This window comes from Triturus cristatus, chromosome 11, assembly GCF_964204655.1.
Source record: "Triturus cristatus chromosome 11, aTriCri1.1, whole genome shotgun sequence".
Classification (NCBI taxonomy): Eukaryota; Metazoa; Chordata; class Amphibia; order Caudata; family Salamandridae; genus Triturus; species Triturus cristatus.
The window spans coordinates 228,341,251-228,365,531 of NC_140594.1; the positions used below are offsets into that span (position 1 = coordinate 228,341,251).

At 46.1% G+C, this 24,281-nt stretch overlaps 1 protein-coding gene across 2 annotated transcripts in view; it reads left to right on the plus strand.

Annotated features, from left to right (window-relative positions):
* The window catches only part of SGSM1 (small G protein signaling modulator 1), a 1,300,548-nt gene that overhangs the window by 601,625 nt on the left and 674,642 nt on the right, over positions 1-24,281 (plus strand). The gene's annotated exons all lie outside the window — the stretch shown is intronic.

Genomic DNA, 24,281 nt, shown 5'->3' on the forward strand with positions numbered 1-24,281 from the left:
TCTGCAATGCTGATGAGAGCAGAGGCAAGCTCCATCATTCTGGCCGAACTCCTTTGACCCTTGGCACTAACTGACTGGAAGCACTCTTACCTGCTTCAAAACCCGATCCCTCTGATGCTTCAGTTATGTAAGAAACACAAGGCTATGGTCCATCACAGCGCATCTCCGAGGAGTTAAAAGGAGTGACCAGGCTTTCACCACGGAGTGCACAAGTGTGTTCTGGGAGTGCTGCGCTCTTGAGGACACAGATGGACCAGGCAGGTGGGGAAGACTGACGCTTTTCAGGTAATTATTTACGTTTTGTCTATCAGGGGACGCATGCGCATGAAGCGGCTGTGAGCTACCAATAGCACTGTTAGGAGGTCAAACAATGAAAACTGAATTCTTATATGATGCGCTATGCTCAGAACGGACGCTGTATGGACCTTAGAGTAAGGATCCGTTGTTTTTTGTCAGAAAGTATGTGAACAGTTTAGATAAAACTTGAAAAATCTTGGAAACATCGTTCCCAATAGATTTCACCCACTTCAACCTGTGCTTAATAACATCAGGCATCATTATCAACAATCTATTCAGACCTTAAAGCCCCACCATTTTCCTCTATACACCTACCATCTTCAGCACACTAAGTAATATAATAGCCACTTAAAGCACTTTACAAAACTCCTCAACAAATAAGTAACGTTCCATTGTCAGCAAGGAGACAATCTGCTACATTTCTTCATCCTAAGGTGTATCCAAATAAGTTTCACCAGGTATCACTTGCGTGATGGAGGCAAATCCCGTTTTCCTTCTTCGGCCTATTTAAGGTTTAAATTCTGTCTCCCTATATTCATTTTTGGGAGGGCGTTTTAACTGTGGAATAAGGTGTAGGCATTAGTCCGTGATTGAGCTGCACAGAAAAGGACATGGTACAATTCCTAGAAAAGTTTCTGTTCTATGCGCGCAGACAGTGCCGAGAATAGGGAGGTGTTTTTCATAAGGGTGCACTGACGTCACTGCCTCTGTGAGCCCTGTCCTCAGGGGTGGCAATGGCAATGCCAAGGACAAAAGCTGAACAGTGCCCTCAGCCATGAGCACTAATTACTCCCTGCAGTTCCTACTACGACAGGGGGCATTAAACGTTTAGTTTTATAAAACAAATAATTTCAGCAGTGAAAGACTCTCGTCCAAATACATAAATGAACAAGCATTTGCATTGCAATAGGTCTCGCATTTACACGAGTTTGAGCTATTGACATTGTAAATGACAATGCCTTTTATTTTTGTTTTCGTTTTTAAAACATAAATAAAAGGCATTGTCATTTACAATGCCAATAGCTAAAACTTGTGTAAATGCGAGACCTATTGCATTGCAAATGCTTGTTTAGGAAGGAAACACACCATACCCTTCTTTTTGACTTCATCTGTTTCCAGCTAGCATGGGCAGGATACTCTAGCTCAAACTAGGGAAGAGGTGTTGTCCTGGATGCTCAGCTGCATCAGTACTCTGCCACGTTCGCCCTCCTAAGTTGAACTACATCAATGACCAGCGTGCCTAACAAACCTCTGTTTCTTTCAAGGAGTGGATCACACATTTGACATTGTGGTCCATCTGCATCTGGATATGTTGTTGCTACCAAGAGACCAAACTGATAATCACTCCACTCACCTTGCGTCTGACCGGAGATCTGCTGTCTTTAAGTACCTCTTGTTCAAGAGGAGTTGGGTGGAAATTTGTGACCCTATGCTGCCTACCAACCCAAATGTGCTGTCCACTGATGCAAAGGAGCCTCGACAGCCTGCATGGCCAAATGGGAACTGACTACAGAATAACGCCATAATGCTGAGTGTGGAGCATGCCACTGTAATCGGGGAAATGTCCTTCTTGTCTCTTGTTAGCGCCTTATTCCCCATCAAAAATAAGAGTCACTCTGGTAAATAGAATAAGAATGCTATTTTGACCTTTTTTTCGAATATGATTTTCCCCTTTAGCACACCAGGGTTTTTGGCTTTTTGATCATCTGGTGTGTTTGGTTGTTGGTTAAGGGGGTGTGTGAGCCCTTCTCAAGCAACAGCCACAATCCCTGTCATGGTGAAACACTAAAGTCACTAAATTAACTTGTGCTTAACCCTCTGATAGCTTGGCAGAAAGGCAGTCCAGCTTAACTTGGTGGAAATGTGTAAAGAGTTTATGTAGCACTTAAACAGTAATAAAGTGAAAACACAACTCAAGAAAAAGCCCATACCACTTTAGAAAAAGCATTTGGGACCTTATAAGTATTTAGCTATGCAGCACATTAGCCTGGGTGCTGAAACATCTACTGTTCTTTAACATGCAGGGAAAGTAAGCACTAAACTGCGTGACATGCCAGGTATGGCAACACATGGAAAGAAATATTGCCTTTCAGTGGGAAATGGTATAGTCCAAAGCTCTGTTTTTAATATGAAAGCAGGGCCTTCGGTGGTCATATCACTGAAAATACAAGATTTTAATTTGTTTTATTGTCTACGGTTGCTCGTGGAAGTCAATTTCTATGGACTGGATTCTAGAGAATGCTAAAGTGAGTAGGTATTTTACTAACCTCTGCTGATCGTTTTATATCAAGAAAGTTAAATAGAGGCAGTTGCCAGAAAAATCTGAAAAAGAAATGCCCTCAGCAGAAAGCAATTCTGGCAATTGACTGACCTCTGCTGGTCATTTTCTATCCAGACAGTTAAATAGAGGCAGTTGAACAGAAAAAAAAGTCCCTCCGCGGAAGCAGACAAGTCCTAGGGCTGATCTCCAGAGCCCACAAAGTATATACACATATAAGTATATAGTATATACTAAAGTATATACTAAAGTATATACAAGAGGTCTCGAATGCTCGACTGAAAAATAGTGTAAAGTAGAATAAATTATTTGACACCAAAAATGACAAAAATCCAATCAATGGAACCGAGGTATGCAATTTCAAAGCGTTAAGGTAATAAGTATAGCGCCTAAAAGCACCAAGCACCACTCGTGGTTATCTAGTCGTGCGAGGCTGGGTGAAAGTCACAAGTTTGGACAACCACAATGGAGTGAGGCCAGATAAAGGGACCAGATTAGTTCAGCTGAAAAACTTACCTTCTAAAGTCCAGCACGAAGAATCCAGTTTGCGGTGGAGGAAGCAGTGAGTAGAAGGTATAGTGTTATGTATAATCGTCGTAATAGCGTAAAGTAGCATTAGAGTAGGTCAAATGTTGTGGATGGTCGTTGCTATAGCAGGAAGAGTAGGTCTGGTGCTGCCGACAGTCGTTGATCTAGCGTGAAGATCGTACAGGTGTTGTTGATGGTCTTTGCCGGAGCTTTGCTTTTGTAGTCACCGTGTGCTGTTGATCTGTAGCACAAAGTGCTGATCTCGCATCACTGGCGGTTACTGTAGTGTGAAGAGCTGGGTTCACTGGAAATTTGCATTGGTGGTCAGCAGTGGCAGCAAGGTCTTGGTGTGCATTGATCCGTTCGCGGTCATAAAGAGCCCAGAACTTCAAGATTTCTCCTATTCTTCCAAGGGGCGCTCAACTGATGCCACACCAAGGGCGCAGAAGGAACCTGAAACACACCTCTTAAGGATCAGTAACAAACTGCAGCTGAAGCCAGCAGGGCTCAGGTTGGTCTAGTTGCAAGTCCTGGCAGGTACCATGAAGCAGGTCTGCTGGACAGTTCCAGAGGAGCCTCTGGAGCTTGTTGTGTCCCTGAAGCTCAGAACAGGAGGCCAGTCACCCGCCCCATAGTCACTTCAGCCTGGGATGAAGGGGGCAGGTCTAGTCTTCCTTCTCAGACAGCAGGGCAGGCCTCAAGCAGCAGGACAGTACACTAGCAGCAGGGCAGTCCTTCTTCTGTAGTAAAAACAGGACCGGTAGTAGTGTACTGAATAGATGGTCTGAGGGTCCTACTTATTTACCTGGTGCTACCTTTGAAATGGGAACATCTTCTGCTGTTTTGAATATCCTACCTCCCTCTCATGGTTCCAGTCTGTCTGCATTTACAATAGGCTAGTGTAAAGTTCTTCGTATGTGAGCTGAGGCAATGTCTTTGATGTGCAAGTAGGGTTGTGCACAGCTCCCCCCGCCCCACCATCATATTGTGTGGCTGCCTGAGAGGAATACGAAAGGCCAACTGCCAATTGCGCCTAGTCATGTGACCCAGGAAAGAGACTGCAGGCACCACCAAATGGTTAAGACAAGAAAATGCCAACTTTCTGAAAGTTACATTTTCAGAATTGTGACATAAAATCCGACTTCACCATTAAGAGGGGTTTTAAATTATAATTCCACAGGCACCAAATATGACAGTCTGTTGTGTAGTTCCCACTGATCCGTTGGACCAGCATATTTGTTGGACAATATAAACTTCGGGTGAGGTGCCTAGACTGATTCTGAGCACCCCAGCAGGCTATGTTGGCCTACAGCAAACACAAAGAGATGATGGACGGAGCACTGAAACTTTTCAGACACTCACCCCCAGTCACCGACCTGGGTTGAATCCATCATCGTTCTGCAGCTCACTTTGCCACCCCAGTTCAGACCCAGCCATATGCAAATCAGTCTTGATTCTATTCCCAATGGGAATAGTCCAGCCCGAACTGCCAAGCCACATCTTCCCTGGACCAAAAACAAGCATCCTGGGACCAGTTTCGGGGTAACACCCCTCATCAGCCAGGCTAGCCTGAATCCAGTGGCAAATTGAACAAGGGATCCCCGTCTGGGCATAACCTGCCAACTTCGGGCAAACAAAGCAAATACAAGGAGATGATGATGGAGCACTGAAACTTTTCAGACACTCACAGTATACATATGCAGGCATATAAACAAGGCATTAATCAGGCATACTCCTGCTATGCAAACCCTACTCTGCATGTACCTATAGTGTGTGTAGGTGCAAAGCCAAGAAACCCCCCAAGGGACGATTCTTCTCCATTACCTGGCGGGAGAGAATGTAGTAGCCCATCTTGGTTACGAACTGGCCACCTCCTATAAGAGATGTCAGACCGATGCGTGGTGAAGTCTCAGCATGCAGAGACCATCGGTATCAGCTGAAGTACCTCCTCTGCTAATCTTTTGGCATGCTCCTTAATTTATAGAAAGCATTGTTGTGATGTGCGTATAGATTAGCGACGTTATGGATATGTAGAGATAGCCCTGTCGCCCGTGGATAAAGATAGGAAGACATTTGTACATAGTGCGTCAAGAGGCGTTATACATTGTGTTCTAGGCATCGTGATAATGTTATGCAAAGCTATCTGTGTAAACTAAGTAGTATCAGAGAAACTAATCCAACATTGTTGCACACGCAAATATGTGCAAAAGGTCACAGCATAAATGTTATTGTGCAAAATTAGGACAGTGTAAGAAAAATGTGTAGCTCTGTTACTTGAGCCTAACCGGTCACATAATACCCACTCGTCATACTAAGGGTCGATATATAAAAGCTATCTAAAAGCCAGCAGGCCAAAATTTAATTAAAACTTTAAAAAAAGATCTAAAACCATTTTAAAAAATCATTTAAAAGCAAGCTTCCCTTTAAAATATTCATAAAAACCTGTAAAAGTCATTATACTATTTGAAATCCCAAGCACTTAGAAAGCCATGGTACCTTGAAAAATAAAGCAAAATTCTCTTTTCATTCTTTTTGTTTGAGAAAAATTGGCCAAATTGTTCCCACCACATGGACAAGCCAATTGTTTGTGATCTGATTGGTGGATGCAATATTGCTGTTGCTCGCAACCCAAGACGACGGTCCCAGAGACGCATCTCGAAGCATGTTTATGGAGCAAAGTTGATTCCATCCAGTTCCCACAGCAACAGCTGAGGAAGGCACTGCATCCTGCAAGCGTATCATAGAGCCAGTGTCCATTTCACTAGGAGCAAAAGCATCCCAAGAAGACTCAAAGAATTCATTAATCAGCAATGGAATATATGCTGGGAAAAACAATACCAATGGGCCTTCATGGGGGTCCATCAGTACTTCAATGTACAGTGGTGCAACAGAATGTGATCCGAGGCGTAGATCCAAAAAGCATCCACGGCTGCAAAGCAGGCAGCGGAATACAGGTTGAACGCAGTGAAGCCAGGCAGGCCTGAAAGACATGAACCAGTGCTCATTCAGTTCTCAAAGCTGAGGTTTGCTGAAGCAGTGTACCATGCGCTCACAATATCACAGCATAAGCAGTGCTATATCCATTCCAGGTTGAACTGGGACGCTTATTGTGGAGCAGAACATTTTTAAATCAGGATTTACGCCACAAGTAGCAGGACAAGCAGGAGACCTCCAAAAACTCTTCCGAACATGGAGTGTATGAATGATGGAATTACTCCAAAAATCTCTGAAAGGTACTAACCAGTCCAAGGCCAGTATATTTTAAAAAGTGTACTATTCCCTCCCTTTGTATCAGACATAGGACCTTGCAGCTTGAAGATCAAACGTTTCTCTGGCTGATGTTAAGGCCACTTCTTTTTGAAAAAGCATGACTTTCAAATTGCTCAGAGAACCAAAGCGTATGTTAGAAACATTTATCCAAGGCCATAGTGTAGCCTCCCTAATAGTGCGGGCAGGTGGAAACCGTACTTGTGTACAACAAGTGACTATGGAATTAACCATTACCAGCTAAGTGATGCCTGGTTCCATTCCACAGCAACCTTGATCATTCAGCATCAATTATCACCCATTCGAAAGCTGCTTGAATACCGGATGAATCAGGGCAACTGGTGAACCCTTCAAATAACAGGACAAATTTGCAACCGATGCTCCATGAAGAGAACTTTTCTTGCAAACTAAGGACCCGCTTAAAGAATCCTCACAGTCGGAACCTTTAAAGAAAACATCCACGTCCCAATTCCTGCTCCTAAACCTGAACGGTAATTCCCAGTACTCATTCACATAACCTTCCCCTAGCCCTTCGTATCTGCATACCTGTTGGTATTGTACACAATATTGGAATTGGGAATTCGTGACTGGTAGGGTGATGTAACCATGGATTATCCAGTCTGTGGATGGTGCCTCAGCCATGGTGAAAGGTCATTGGTCCAATTTTTCAATGTGCAACATGGTATATCTCGCATCTCTGCGAGCCATTACTGACTGTCTTTCTGTTAGATCATATGCAGAAAACAGGCTCTTACTATTGATGTAACGCCATGCACATTGCCAGAACGTAGTGTTTGAAGCGCTCATAATGGACCGGAGTTGTGATTGTCCATTTTGTAAAATATATATATTTTGCTGTATTATGTCTATTGCAGAAGATACTATGTTGCCCAGTGAATAATTTCTGGATGATAATGTGGTCATACGGTTGTCAACCACAGCCAAAGTCTTTTCTAAGTTAACCCGGTCGATCTCTCTTTGTCTCTCAGCAGCTTCGTGCCGCGAAGCCTTCCACAGCTCATTGTATGTTCCATACAATAAGCGCTTTTGACGTGGGTTCTGGGGACCTAATAGAAAATCCCTGAGATCCATGTAATCAGAAAGAAGGGACAAGTGTTGCTTCACCTGAGAAAGGGTTGAGGTTTTTAGCCAATCAAGGCACAACTTCCCAACATTACGTGATGCCACTACCCGAGTGTTCTGACTGTACATATCGCTGATCAGGACTATTTATCCTAAAAACCTTTGTTGTTGTCCAGGAATCCAGATTGACACCCATTTATGTCCACAGGCCGAACCAACCATCCCTTCCAATTGGGGTAGGATGAATTAAAATAACCATTACGTATCATAGTATCCTCACTAAAGTGTGTTAAGTGCTGCCAGGTCTCAAACCATGAGAATGCGGGAATACAAAGTGTGTTCAAAGCCTTCATCTTGGCTATTCCAAAACAGGTAGTTTGTTGCACTTTTCTTTCAGGGAAATCATTTAGTGTGGTTTGAGGCATGTTCTGAATAAGGCCTCAGTTCACTGAACCTGCTGGTTTTTTGTCCCCCAGACATATTTTCTGTCTATGGTGTCATTACAAAAGTCGAAACCCCCTACAGACAGTTTTGAAATAAAGGAAGAAGAGTATATCAGCTTGGTGTTTGTTAGCAAATTTTTCTTAGCAGGTGTAGGGGCAAGCCTGCAATAATAAGATGCTGGATCTGAAGTGTCAAACCAGAAAAATAAGCAAACCTTTGTGCAAATGTTTTTTAACTACCTCTGGCAGTGTTGGGTAATGTTCCCATTGAGTGTAATTGTAAACAGCGAGTGAGATACTAGCTTTGTGTAAAAAATGGTGACCATAATGTTGATACCAAAACATGTCACCAAAATTAGATGCACCATCATACTATTCATCATTAGAAAATGCAGCTGATTGCTCTAGGTCTGCAGGCAAATTGTGCACAGTTTTAATGTCTCAATCATCAGAGAAAGTACTAGAGGTGATGATATCATTTAAGGACATTTTAAACAAATATGGTATTTGTAAAAGTTCAGTAGGACCATACACCTCATACCCTGTCCAACACTATCCCTTCTGGAACTGGAACTGCTGTAATGTTCACCAGGGACAGGTCCCTTAGTTCACGGTAGGATGATGCATGTGGTTTCAGAACCAAGTTCACAAGTTGTACTGCAGAACGTTCTGGGAGATAGTGTCCATTCAGAAGTAGGAAAAAGACAGTTACCAAACCAATCCAGAGGACCAGGAAAAGTAATCCAATTGTAATCCAGAGATGTAACCAAGGAGCAACAAAGTATGTCATAGCATACACTCGTAGCTTGAAAGAGAGAGGTGGGGGTATCTCCAGTTCACTTGAATCCAATAAGAAGTCGTTACAATGCACAAAGTAGCCAGATGCCGTCCGCTATTTTTGGCAGCTCAGCTGGTTTTGTAGAAATAGGAGATGACTCGGTCTGTGGCATATTCACATAGACGTCGTCAGTTTTTCGAATTGAAATTTGAGATTCTGTACTTGTTGACTGCACAGTTATAGTTATTACAACAAGAAGTAGTAGTGCTTCATTGTTGTTTACAGCTTCTCTTTAGAGAGGAGAATCTTCTGTAGTTATTAAAGCTTCCATCTGAACTTCCTGAACGGTAACAAGAGTGTGTGGCGGCTACCCAGAAGCCCACGCAGCCTACTGTTGAGAATCGGCCACAAACTACTAGGTAAAAGGTCACCTATTCAGAACCGTTATAGTTGTGTGGATGGGACAATGTATGTAGAATGGGCATATATGACAGGCCTAGACTAAAGAACATGACAATAGTGAGCTTTGATCAGATAAATGGAGACAACCCTTTCGCCTCTGCGACCGGCATTTGTAGTGTTTTCACTGTATTACTGTCTTTATGCACAAATACATTACACACTGCCTCTGAGATAAGCCTGTCTGCTCGTGCCAAGCTACCAAGGGGATGAGCAGGGGTTATTTTAGAAGTGTATCCCCCATACCCTTACTAGGAAGAAGGGTACCTACTTGGACAAAGGTGCAAACCATTCCTAACTAGAGATCCCCATTTCTAACAAGTACCAATCTACCACACATGCACATAAAAGAAAACAGTGCTCACAAGATGCTGGCTCGACTGATGTGAAAAGACATGCACTGCTGCTTCTTTAAGGCAATTTCTAGTACGCTTAAGATGGTGGGTCGTGAAAGAAAATTATACTTGTAAGATGGTAGTGCGCACCCGTGTGCCTGGCAGAAAAAAAAACATGCAACGCTGCAGCTTTCATCCTGTTTATAATACTCTTAAGATGGGGGCACACTAGCGCACACCAGCGGGAGTTTGTGTGCAAATCTGAAAGCCCTGGCATTTTAATTGACAATATGCACACTGACTGCTGACACTCCCAATATGGAAGGTTGCACATGTGCACTAAGCGCTGACATTTTTTCCTCATTGTTGACTTGCACAGAGACAGCACTGCTGCTGGGTACACCACACGGTCAAGCGGAGTGAATATAGAGGGGGTGCAGCAACTTGAATCCCGTCTCTGGAGGACAGAAGATGCCTGCAGAAACAACCTTCAGAACAATCTTTCTTTCATATCAGCCATCTTGGGTTCTTTCCTTTGGTGTTCTCTACGGTACCTTTCGCCAATCTAGGGAAATTAAGTATGCCAATTGAGTGTAAGTCTATTTTACCATGTTTACAAGAGTGAGCAATATTACTGGTTGAGAGTGGTAAAGTTAGCAGAGTCCCAGAGCCAACAAAAATGAATTGACCAAAACAGGAGGACAGAGGAAAAAGGTTTTGGGGGAAACCATGCCATGGATGTCGGGTCTAGCATCTGTGTTCTGGACCGTTACTGTGGGTGAACATCACTACCCGAGTCTCACGATAATTGCATGGTAATTTGACTGCACGTGTTTACCACCAGTACCTGCATTTTATTATATGGGGCTGTTGTGACACAACAAGGCAAGAAGCATTGTTTTTTTTTGTTGTTGTTTTTTTTTTTTTACACTTGAACACATTTGCACATGCATGTGCACACGTTTGTGGGCTGCGAGTGAGAGACTACAATTGTGTGCAGCCTGGTATCTGCACACAGAAATGTCCCTGTGGCAGTTTTAAGCAGTAAATTTGTCCTGTCAAAATAACCCTTTTAACAGTCCTATACCTTAATACGTCACACATATGTAGGCCTTATTGCTCATAAAGACAGACTGCATGATATTTAAAAGTAGGACATTTCAAAATTAGTATTTGAAATGTCCTTACAGTGAAGTATCCCAAAAACTATCATCACTCTAGCAAGGCTGGCTGCCTTCAGAGGAAATCATTGGGCTACCTTGTTAGACTTAACAAATGATAACTTCTAATTGCTCACAGCTAGACAAATACTTATTTGCTCATTTTAATTGCGATTTAAAATACCATTTAATGGTAAAGTCCGATTTTAATTTATTATTTTAGACATGTCAATTTTATAAAGTTGGCCTGAAGCTTGCCTAAACTTTTTGGGCCTTGATATAAATGGTCACTTGCCTGGACTGGTGATTTCTCTCCCATTGGAAATGTGTATTGGAGCCAGACGGTGCTCAAAAAGGTCTGGGTGTTGGGGGTTGGGGTGAGAGGGTGAGGGGGAGTGTCTTCTTGTCAGTAGGCTTGGGAGAAGATGTGCTGTGCCTTGATAACACTTCAAAGGAACTTGTCACCAGCACACACAATGGAACCTGACTCCAGGTCTCCATTGTCTTTGTTTCACTAGCCAGGCTAGAGCCAAACCCAGGAGAAAGGTAGTAACTCTTCAGAACCAGTTTCCGGGTTAGACAAACGAGTGTTCCCCACCAACAGGCTGGCACGTGTCATAAAATTGGCCCACCCGCGCTGCCCCAATGATATCCATGACCGTGGGTGACCCAGATGAAATCGGGCATCCTTTTAAAAAAGAAAAACAAATGACCACAGCATGAGGCCTCAAAGCAGCAGGAGAGCCGTTGCCACAATATTCACAGCTTTGTGGCTGAAGCTCCCCATAAACAACCCTGTGTCTCCCAGGCCAAAGGATGCAATACCCAGGGATACATGTTCCATATTTCTTAAGCATTCTTAAGACTGAAACTTTTGCTCTCCAACCTGGGAGTGGAGGGCCTGTAGTAGTTGGTTCTATGGCTACATTTATGTGGCCTACATATGTAATAGAAAGACTCCGATACATGTGAGACTGATTTTCATTGCTTTATTTAAAGTATATTGCTGACTATGGTTTTTGACATATATTGAGATGCTTTATTGACAATTATTGCGTTTAAACATGGTTATTGATTTCAGTAATATAATGGTAATTTTTAACATGTGGTTATTGTTCTTATGATGTGGTGACCCCTTGGCTTGTTTTATTTAACAGGAGACCGCCGTGTATTGTGATGTTCTATTAGTTATGGGAGGGTGAGTTCTGTGAATTTTTTGGGGGTGGGGTCCTGATCCAGTAGAAGTCGAATGTGATTTCTGCATGTCACCGAGAGGGGGCAGGAGGGGTGGGGAGAGAACGCACTGCCTTGACTATCATTTATTGAGTGTTATTGCAGGCAGTGAATGACAATTACCAGCCCACACCAGCTCAGGTGCTTCAACACTCAGAAGACCATTGTGGCTATTACTTTTGCTGACCTCATGTCCTCCACAACTAATGGCCCAATCTCTTGCAACCTTAATTTACTCCTCCTTGATATTTTCCTCGCATGCGTTTCCCTTAAGTCTTTGATAACGTTTCACACTTTTTTGATGCTACATCTGCTTTTAGAATGGTTTGTCTCTTATAACATAAGCTTTCCTGCAGATCCTCCCCCGCAATTAAAATCGGAGCTTAACGCGAAAAAGGAGGCATTTGGTTCTGCTGATGGATTTGTATTCGAGAGATTTCTTTTTGGGCCAGCATGCAAAAGCAGACGGGATCCGAGTGTGCAGATCAGCTTTGCTTTACAGTAGGACTGATCGGATGCGGAGCTTTCCGTAGAAATCCATTTATACCCGCTCACAGCTGGTGATCCAGTCCAAGATGACGGGGATGAAAGCATTCTGGTGGCTCTTATGAAATTAGATTTTTGTTTAATCGAGTTTCTAATGAACAAAGCTTTACATGTTGCCAACCCTGTAACTTCTCGCTGCATGCGGGCCCATGGCAGCCAGGGACAAGCCTAGTGACAGGAAAGCCGTGCAATCAGATGACTTCAACACGTCTTTAACCGTATACTGCATGACAGGCGGCCTGTTTTGTTCAACATTATTACCAGCTTGTGGTAAGGTGTTGCTACAGCAAATGGTTGTTGTTTTAGCAGTGACTTAAGTGTTGTTTTGTTTTGTTTTGGAGTTTTGAGTTTTATATAGCGCGAACTAGACCCGATGAGCATCAGTTGCTTTACAGACAAATTCATTTTTTGTTTTATTCAGCACGGGGAGAGTAAGTGATTTGTCCAGAATCACAGGATGTTGAGCGTCCCTGCCGAGACTCTAATACTAGCTTCGAGGCCGACCGTCCTAACCGTTGGGCCCCATCCTCTCCCCAAGTGTATTGTTGTGTTTTTTCTGCCTTCGCCATCTGACTTTAAATGGTTTTTTTTAAACTGTTTTTATTGGGTTTTCGTTAACATGAAATCATACAATTACAGCGTTTATCATGCAGAAGCACACACATATTGACCGATATACCAGTGTCATAGTTTCCTCTTGATGGCTGTTCAAGGCATAGGAATGTGTTCCCAGAGTTCATAATGCCATTGCAATATCCGCGTCCTTATTCGGGGGAGGGGGGGGGGAGCGGGGAGGGGGGACTGTAGATCATTGCCTACAACTCTATTAAAACAGGTCATGATTTCCAGTCATACATGCGTCATGAGGGCGGGCTTAGTGTTTGTGAGAACAGCGGTACCTGGAGTAACAAAGTGACACCTTTGAAGTATATTTCCCAGAGCACCGGAAGGGGAGAGGGGAAGGTGGCGTAGGATCATGGATTGCGGTGCACATGGGCGTCACATGGTACTAGCTCTAAATTTCTTGTATCTCTGTGATGGCTTCAGGAGCGGCTACTGGGTGTGCAAGGAGATAAGTTCTGAGAGGATCCCAGATGTCCCTAGGACATAAAGCCAGGGGAGCAATTCAGCATAGGTAGTCAATTGCTCTTGGCAGTATATCAGCGAGCCAGACCTTGAATTTTGGCGCTCGTCCCCTGCCCCATCTACAGGCCACACGGCGTTTAGCCATTAACAAGGCTGTGTCGGTGTAGCGGCGATACAGCTTAGCAATAAGTGCAGTGTAACCCAGTAGGGCAACCAGCGGGGTGCACTCCAATGATAGCATAGTCATCTGGTCTAGGGCGGTAAAAACCTGTTCCCAGTAGTCGCGCACCCCTGGGCACCCCCAGGCCAAGTGGAGTAAATCGGCCTCCGGTGCTCTGCACCTATCACAGCAGTCAGTATCTTTCAGTTTGTACCTATACATTTTGACAGGGGTGTAATAGAGGCGATGCAGGAATTTAAAGTGCGTAATGCACAATCTGCTGCTCGCTGAGATTTGCTGTGTTTGCAGGCAGCAGTATGCCCATTGTTCGTCAGTAAGCTTGTGTCCTAGCTCCGAGTCCCAGTGCACACGAGAGGGGCAAGGTGATACATTCTGTAGCGTGTCGATGGTGTGGTATAGTGTGGATACCATATGATTCGGAGAAGCTGTGCTAAACATCCGGTGCAGTGGTACCAGCAGGGGAGGCTCTTTGGGGAAGTCAGGGATAATGGAACGTATGCCTTGGTGAAGCCTCGCATAAAGAAATACATCCAGAGAAGATGGCTGACCGTCAGGGAATAGTTGATCTAGTGACCGAAATTGTCAGTTGCTATAAAGGTCGCCCCATGTTTTGATGTGGGTCTGCGCTAAGAGCCTGTGAAATCCCCCCTCCTGGAGCAGTGGCGAGTAGAGAATGGGGCACTACAGTAGATCTGAGATGCGGTTCCAGGCTGCGATCGTGCAGGAGATCGTAGTGGATGCCTCATTCCATGGCTGGGGGGCTATGTATAGTGCGCCATCTAGAGGCACAGGGTCAACCAACCATTGCTCTGCAGCGACCTGCGGCATGTAGCGGGAAAGGGGGGTGGACCCAGTAATAGGCGTAGTGTGCTTGAGCACATATATAGTAGAGTTCAAAATTCGGTATATCAAATCCCCCTAGGGAGTGAGGTCTGGTAAGAATGTTCCATTGCAGCCGTGGTTGCTTGCCTCCCCAGACTAACCTGATCATTTCTGATCGTAGCGCCCTAAAAAAATGCCTGCCGGGATGATAGGGGATATTGAGAAACAATTAACATAATTGCGGGAGCACCACCATTTTGATCAGGGAAGCACGACTCGCTAGTGCAGTCCAGCGGGTAACACTATCTGTAATGCGATCTAAGGCGGTGCCATAATTGAGGCGCATTAGTTCCTCCCTGTCTCTGGTGACGCGGATACCGAGATACCGCATATCCAAATGACACCACTCCAGAGGTAAATCTAGGGGAAACGGCTGAGCCGCAGGGGTGAGTGGAAATAATTGCGACTTACTCCAGTTTATTTGTATCCCAGTTTATTTGTATCCCAGAGAGTTTCCCAAATACAATGAATTCACGTAAGAGTGGGTTTATGTTTACCTGCGGATCCTTGACATACAGAGTGATATCATCCGCATAGAGCGAAAGCAGTATTTGGCGTAATTGGCAACGCAGTGCCTTATCTTGATGGTGTTGGCGTCATTTTGCTGCCAAGGGCTCTACCGCTATGGCCAAAGGCAGGGGAGAGAGTGGGCACCCCTGTCTTGTGCCTCTAGTGATGGGGAAGGCAGCAGATAGGTGGCCATTGATGAGAACTTTGGCCGTGGGGAGTTGGTACAATAGTCTGATCCAGGAAATAAACAGTGAAGCAAAGCCCATCCGTTGCAGGATTCTCAATAGGTAATCCCACTCAACTGAATCAAACGCCTTTGTGGCATCCAGGAAGACTGCCACCAAGGGCAATTGGGGGGTCAACGTTATGTAGGATAGAAAAGAAGGTGCAGAGCTTGTGTGTTGTCGCTTGCCCGGGGATAAAACCTGCCTGGTCAGGGAGGCCAACTTCTCCATTAGTAAGTTTAAACGGTTGGCTATGACTTTAGCTAAAATTTTGGTATCGCAGTTGATAAGAGACAGCGGCCTGTATGAATCGCAATACATGGCTGGTTTCCCAGGTTTAAGTAGGGAGATGATGAGAGCTTCCCTCATGGAATGGGGGAGTATGCCAGCGTTGAGGGCATCTTCGTACACTTCTTTAAGGATGGGGGCCAAGAGGTCTATGTATGTTGTGTAGAATTCGATGGGGAGTCCATCTAGGCCGGGGGCCTTGCCTGATTTCATTTGCATTATGGCTTCCCGTATTTCATCTATCTCGAAGGGGGCGCAGAGGGATTCCCTTTGGGAATCACCCAGCCAGGCTAGCGCATCCTCATTCAGATAATTATCCAGGTCTAGTGTGTCGCGTCTTTGGGACATATGCAACAAGGAGTAATGTGTGGAGAATGTGGTAAGAATATCGTTGGTGTCCCTGTATAGTGCATCCCCTGGGCCAGCTATCTCTAGGACGTAAGTGGAGAAGCAGGCCTCCGAATCATTTCAACCAGGGCCCTTCCTGGGCGTTCCCCTTCTTCATATCTACGGGCCACCCAATGTTTGCCTCTGAACCTTGTCTCACGGTCTACAGTGCCAATGTACTCTGTGAGTGTGTCTTGGAACTGGCGTCGTATCTGTCCGTCAAGATCTGTAGCTAAACTATTCTCCAATACCTTTAGCTTGGCGACCAAGCTTCTTGAGTGTGCCCTGTATGTCCTGCAGAATGCCTGAGCTCTTTGAGATGCAGATCCCTCGGATCGTGACTTTGAATGGTTCCCAGACAGTTTCAACAGTATCTACAGCTGTAAAAACTCCTGGATTTCTTGCCCCAGCTCATCCTGAAATACCGCATTGAGCAGCACTAGGGGGGGGCAGTCTCCAGATGCTGCGTGGGAGGTCACGTCCTGGGAGTGTAAGAGCTATTCTTGCGGGGGCATGGTCTGAATACGTGCGTGCTAAGTGCGTTGCAGCGTGAAGCTGGAGGCCAAGCCCTCAAGTGAGTAGCAGGTAATCAAGTCGCACCCATGACGCATACTGGGCAGTGAAGTGGGTGCCTTCGGTGGTGTGTGGGTGAAGGTGGCGCCATGCATCCTGTAGGCCATTCTCTGAAACTATGCCATGTAAAGCTTTGTGTGATCTGTTGTAGTGGTGTACCGAGGGGTTAGATCTGTCTACAGCTGGGTTAAGGGCAATGTTAAAATCCCCACCCCATATAATGTGCGTAGACCCTATCGCCTTGATCTTCCCCCAGAGGGCTGTAAAGAAGTCGGGAGAGTCTGTGTTGGGGCCGTAGCAGCAGGCCAGGGTGACCGAGTCTGTGCCTAGTCTGCCCCATGCGAGACAGTAACGACCCTGGGGATCTCGCTCTGATCCAATCAGAGCAAAAGGAGTATGCTTGTTGATAAGTATAGCCGTCCCCCTGGAATAAGAGGAAAAGATCCAATGATCAGTCCATGTGTGCGCAAAGGTGCTCTTATGTAGAGGATGGATATGGGTCTCCTGGAGCATCGCAATATGGGTCTGGTGCCTATCTAAATATGCCAATATTTGGCAGCATTTCCTAGGGTCTCCAAGCCCTCTGACATTCCATGTAAGGATCTGTAAAGTGTGGAGAGTTGTCAGGCTAGGCATGGACTGGAGCGGGTCGTTGGAAACCAAAGTATGAATATGCCCTGTACATTCAGTATGCAGGAAGGATGACAGCAGTGATAATTCTTCTTGTTGTGTGTGCCTCGTGTATTGCGGAAGAATGAAAATAACATTCCCAAACCCACCCCCTCCCACTGAAGTATCCCAATCATGCCAGTAAAGTGTATCCCGCCCCCTTCCCTAATCCCCAGTAACACCATGAACATACTGCGTGCAACTAGGCAGTGCAAGAACAGTCTGAAGGGGGAGCACCCGTGGGGGGGACTCCCAGGTGTATACACCGGTTCACCCCACCCTCTGAGAGCTAGAGCGATGGTGTGGACAAAACTCAGAGAGGGCAGGGATGCTCAGTGTTGAATGTCATATAGTTCCAGTGTATTACTTATCATGCTGACGGTGGCAGGCGAACAGTTGTGAGTAGGGTCAGCTCGCGGCTATTAGGGGTATGTCGCCAACGCTCCGCCCCGGAGCGCCCAGAGTGAGCCCTCGGCGTGACACCAGCGTCAGTCATGCAGGGTCAGGAGATCTTGATCTTGGTGAGGAAGCGGGAGTGGCTGATGATCTGTTGTTGCGTTTTAGACGTTTCAAGAAATCCTCAACTTGGTGCGTGTTGGTAAAGAATGTTTGCTTGCCTTGGTGTGTGACTCGTAAGCGCGCCGGATAGAGCAGAGCATAATCAATTTGAGCCTCTTGCAGTTTCTTTTTAACGGGCAGGAATTTTCGTCTTTCTTCCTGGACAGTTGCTGTGGGTAGATGGTAAAGTTATTGCCTTCGAAAGTGAGTTGGCGTTGTTCCCGAGCTGCTCTGAGGAGAACATCACGGTCCCGGTAATTGAGAAGCCGGGCAATGATGGGGCGAGGCGTGCCTCCAGGGGGAGGCCTGGAGTTAAGGGTTCTGTGCGCCCTTTCGACAATGAATTGGATTCCGCACCTATCGTTTCACGCAGCAGTCTTTCTATGTACTCCTCCATCTTGCCAGTATTGGTACTCTCAGGGATGCCCAAGATGCAAATATTATTCCTCCACTGCGCACCTCAAGGTCCTCATTTTTTGCTGCAATGACTTTTAGCAGTTTCTCCATTTGTGCCATACTGGTCTGGAGGTGAGCAGTGCAATCCTCAGTGTCGGAGATTCAACGCTCGGTTTCTTCGTTCCTCGTGGCCTTCCAGTTTGTGTACAATGGCATCCAACTGGTTGAGCATAGTATCCATTTTGTCTGCGAGAGATGTGAGGCTTTGGCGCATCTCCAGAAGTAAGGTGTTCATGTCGTCATCAGGGGAGGGTGAGGATCAGCTTGCAAGCTCAGCGCCGGCGAGAACCGGGTCTTCCTGCTGTGTTCGGTTACTTTTTTGGCCTCGAAGGTCAGTCTCGGTTTCCGTGTCAGGCTTCCCCATGTTCACTGTGAAGACAACTCCTTGACAGTTCCCGCTGATTCGCCCGCTATCCGTCCAGCAGTTTGGTAGGTCAGTATTATCGGCCAATTAAGCTACAGCTTAATGCTCTTCCCAGGCCTGCCGGATGTGAAGAAGGCTTAAAAGTCTCAGTATTGCCCAACTTGATGTCTGTTTCACTGCACTAGGTAAGCTTCCAGCAACAGCGACGTTGTGGCAGGCACTGTTGATGAGAGGATTTTAAGGCAGGAGCGTTGAGGCAGGAGTACTACGCAGGAAAGACTACAGAGGGGGCCTGGTTTGTGAGGTGCAGTCTCCAGGAGGATAGGAGTGCAGAGTACCCACAGCGTTGGATCGTGGATTCACGCAGCAAACTCTGGAGTGGCTGAGGACTTAGCGCGGATGGGAGGCCCCAGGGGAGCTCCTCTGCCGCTGAGCGTATCAGGGGCGTTTTCCTCAGGAGTCCTGGGACCGCGATGAATGCGCTGGAATTGGTTGGCAATAGCTGTTGCCAAGTACCTGAATGGCAGGGATGTCACGGTGCACCCTAGGATTGAGGATGTGGTGGTGGTGAGTTTGCGGGAGCGGGCCCTGTCACAGGTGTCACGATTGGCAGAAAGGCAGTCCTGATCTGGAGCTGGGAGTGGGAAAGGGGGCCACACGCACCTCCAAACGCGCTGGCCGTGAGGTCTAGTCAGCCTGTGGGTGCCACAACGTCCACGGGAGCGCCTTCGCCGGAGCGTAGCGCCAGAGATCCCCAGCCCGTTCAGCTCCCTGGCAGCGGTGAACAGCGCCTCCAAACCGGGGGGTAGGAACTTCAATCACCCGGCGGCAGGGGCCTCTCTGCGCAAATGTATTGGGCCAGGTAAGGGAGAGCTGCAGCGAAGTTTGTGGCAGGGGTCGCGCTATCTAGTGAGCCAGCGCTTAAATTGAGATTCTGGTCCTTAGCGCCACCGGATTCGCAGCAGATCCCCAGGCGCCAAGTTGTACCACAGTTTATGGAGTGTCCTCCTGCAGCCTTCCCGCGTCGTTCACCTCCCTTCGAGCGGTGATGTGCATGCAGCTGGTAAGTAGTAGTGTCCCCGGGCCCCAGAGAGATGACAACAGCTCCGCGGGGCCAGCTGGACAGCGGCAGCGAGGAATAGCGCTTGCAACAGAAGCGCGGGGGTCACCAGTGTGTGAGGAGGCAGCCCCGGTATATAGGCTTGGGGAGGAAGAGCCCGCGCACTCACTGCCAGCGTCCTGAAGGTCGAGTTCTCTGCGCGTGCCAGTCTTGAGGCCTGGGCACCTTGTGGGCGCTGCGGCGCCTGCGCTAGCAGATCAGCCGGGTCACAACTCCAAGCGGCCGAGGTGGGCACAGCGTCGTTTGTCCGGCGGCGATACAGAAGCGGACAGCAATGCACTATGAGCCTGAAACTTTCAGTATCACCGCACTAGCGTATAAGCACCACGTTACTGCAGGCAGCCAGCCGATGTGATCATCTGGACAGGATTTTTGGTTGGATAAGTGCACCAAGAAGTAGGAGCCTCACGCAAGTGCGGCCATCTTGCTAGTGCGCCACCTAGCACCCCCCAGAGACTTTAAATGTTCAACACCAATGCTGCATACATTGGGTTGATGTTAGCACAGTGGGGGAAGTGGGTCAGAGGTGAGAAAATAGATGGTTTGTTTCAGGAAACTTCAATAACACATCTGCATCTGTAAGCAGAGGGTCGATTATTACTCTTCTGTGGCGATGGTATTTCATATAAGTGTATACTACGGCATATAATTGGAAATTAAGGTATGCATTACCTTGAGAGATTGATGCAGCTAGCCAACAGATACTTGGCTACTTCAACATGTAAAGTGTGTGTATGTTTGTAAAATTTATAATGAATTCTTCCTGGCAGAGAAGTGCTGGCACACCCTCGCCGTGCTTGTATAAAAGATTTATTTTGATATGGCCCTCAGTCGGCGCAAATATAATTCGCTGTTTGATTACCCGCTTGGGTTTTATACACAAGTGATGAATAGTTGCTGGTTGATTACCTGATTGGGTTTTGTACCCAATTGATTGATAGTTGCTGACTTAGCTTTTATACCCAAGTGATTGATAGTTGCTTTTTGATTTCCAGCTTAAGTTATTACCCAAGTGGTTGATAGTTTCTGTTTGATTACCGGCTTGGGTTTTATACACAAGTGATTGATAGATGCTGTTTGATTACCCGCTTGGGTTTTATACCCAAGTGGTTGATAGTTGCTGTTCGATTACCCGCTTGGGTTTTATACCCAAGTGATTGATAGTTGCTGTTTGATTACCCACTTGGGTTTTATACCCAAGTTATTGATAGTTGCTGTTCGATTACCCGCTTGGGTTTTATACCCAAGTGATTGATAGTTGCTGTTTGATTACCCACTTGGGTTTTATACCCAAGCGATTGATATTTGCTGTTGAATTATCCTCTTTGGTGTTACATATTTAAGAACTGGTGGTGAGAGGAATTGCCTTATCCAACAGCATCTTTACAAGGAAGGAGCATGGTTTAGCACTTCACTTTTCAGTGACATGATGAACTACGATTTGTTGTGATTATATTATACTTTCATTTTTCCCAGCCCCTGCAGTATTGGTGATAGGGTGGAGTGTCACGTTATGTTGCCGTAATTCATAGAAACCAAGGTGAAAACCTTGATACAGATACGATAAACTCAAATATTATCAATATTTATGTTACTTTAGTGGATGAAGTGCATTTTTGTTTTTTGAAATTTATAAGTGACCCTGTCATGTCCTACATGCAGCATATTGGAAAGTGAGACAGCACCATGTTCAGTTACCCAACTGTATCTTGAGAAAGACCCCCGCTGCTGGGTTTGAACATGATGTCTGATGCCTTGTTAAAATCCTTTTTAAGTACTCCGAGGTGGTGTGCAGGCATTTCTTTTTTTGACAGGAAGAATTTGTTTTCAATGGGTTGGTGGAAACCTGTCTTCCGCCAGAGCACTTGACTTGGTTGGCAGAGCGTCAGATCTTGCAGGCGTTTGCATTAGATGTATTCATTCAAATGTAAGACAGGTTACATCTTCTCTGTGCCATTTCCATTGTAGTACACAAGTTCAAATGACGAGTTTCCATAAACTTTCCAAGTTGTAATTATAACTAAATAACTCTAACTAAACCCTTATTAACCGCAACAAGCATCAATCCGCTAGTTTGAAGGCAAATCGATTTGCAGTTCAGATCCATGAATAATATATCATTCGAACCTTAAAAGCAGCGATGAGGAGGAAACCTCTACTAGGACCATGCAAAAGAACCAGGTCGACTAGCTGTGTTCCCCCGGGACGGACTTCCTTTATGACACGCTGCTTGAGCCCTTATGGTTTGACTGATCATGCTGAATTCATGAGTTATGTGTACCCTAGACTGTAGGTAGAGTAGTCCGTGATGTGCGAGTCAGCACATCTTGTGCTTCATGATGCAGACACCCAGATGCATTTTCAAAATCACATCAGTCTCCACTATTGTCCCACTGATGGCAGCTGTGGACCCATCAGTGGTGGCAATTGACCCTGCAAAACTTGTCAATAAGTAGGGTTGCTTCAGCCAACAAGCCGATGCTCAGTTGCGAGACCAGCAAGCTACCTTCTGCAAAATAAATCCTGCACATACCAGATTATAACACTGCGCATCATCATGGAGCAGTCGATGAAATGGAACTCCCCCCTCAATGTCTACTTCATCCACCATGAGAAGGCATTCGACAGCATGGATGGAGAGACCCTTTGGAAATTTCTCTGTCCCGACGTTTGTCAGATAAATTCATAAGAATCATTAGGAACTCTTACGACCGAATGAACTGCAAGATAGTCCATGGAGAACAACTCACAGGAGCCTTTGATTTGACGACTGGAGTCCGTGAGGGTTGTTTGCTCTCACCTTTTCTCTTCCTGCTGACTATGGGCAGGATCACGAAGACGTCCACAACAAGGAGAAGGTATGAGATCCAGTGAACGCCTTGGATGCAGCTCGACGACCAGGACGTCGCGGATGACTTGGCCCTACTCTCTCATACCCATCTGCAGATGCAAGACAAGACCTACAAGGTGCCGCAACATCAGCACAACTTGGCCTCAACATCCACATGGAGAAACCAAGTTCCTGATGGCTAACACAGCCAGCTCAACTACAGTCACTCTTGCAGGCGATGCCCTGGAAGAGGTTGAGGCCTTCATCTACCTGGACAGTGTCATTGACAAGCAGGATGGCACATGTGCTGATGTCAAGGCAAGAATCTGCAAAGCAAGGGCTGCCTTCATTCAGCTAAAGAAGATCGGGTGCTCCAAGGACCTAACGCAGCAAACCAAGATCAGGATTTTCACAACAACGTAAAATCGGTCCTTCTGTATGGAGCAGAAACTTGGAGGACAACAGTGACCACCACCAACAAAATCCAGACCTTCGTCAACACTTGTCTGAGGAAATTCCGCTGCCCAAACACCAACAGCAACAACAACCTATGACAAAAGACTTTCCAACTCCCTGCTCATGGAAAAAAATCATAAAAAGACTCTGAGGCTGGGTTGGTCACTCCCTCCGCAAGCCCGCATCAAATACCACCAGGCAAGCCTTCACCTATAACTCTCATGGGAAAAGCAAAAGAGGACAGCCAAGCAACATCTGGCGTCGAGGCCTCAAGGCTGACTGCAAGGAGATGGCTTATACCTGGAGTCAAATTGAAAGAAAAGCTCAGGACAGAGATGGTTGTAGAGTCCTGGTTGATGGCCTATATCCCAGGAGGGGTAGTAGGCATAAGTAAGTAAGTAGTGCTGCTATTATCAAGCTAAATGGGACTCAGAATATGAACGTGCATATCTGTATTAATTTTATTTTTGGGTTTTTGTATAGTGCAAATATCTGCAGCAGCCTCAGGACAAATGACTAAATCCAGTAAAAAAGATTAACCCTGGTGTTTATTGCCAGTGCACCTCAATGCTTAGCCAATCCAGTGAACTGCCCTCCATTTGTTAGATGGGTCGGTGGGAAATCATTGGTGTGGGTGAAACCATGGTACTCTGTTACGTGGCATAACAGCAGTTGGCAAATAGACAGTTTTATGTGCCTTATGACTACTGTCAATTGATGAAGTGCTAAGCCAGCTCTGCTGAGATTTAAAACTGCCTATGCCGGGGTAAAGAAAGAAGACTCCATTGGGCGAATCGACCATACAACTTTCTTAGAGGGCCTATGTGATGTATCAAGTCCAGTTCGATATTTACAGTTGTATTTTAACCCCTTCCCCGCTCATGACGGAACCGCTCCGTCATGAGCCACGGTTGCCGTGTGCTCATGACGGAGCGGTTCCGTCATGCCACGACCGTTGGCGGCCGCTCCGCCCACGCGGCGCTGTTTCCCCGCCTGTGCGGGGGGACAACGCAACTGGGCGGAGTCATGACGGAACCACTCCGTCATGAGCACAGCTCAACCGTGGCTCATGACGGAGTGGCTCCGTCATGAGCACAGCGCCACCGCGCTGCCCCCCACACCCCCCAGCGCTGCGGCGGAATTCCCGCCACAGCGAAGGGGTTAAATTATCACACAATTAATATAATTACATGCTGTCTTGGGCATTTTTTTCAATAGTAGGGACACCAGATAGTGCAGGCTACAATACTTGCTTATTTATATGTGATAGATAACATTATATTAGGAGAC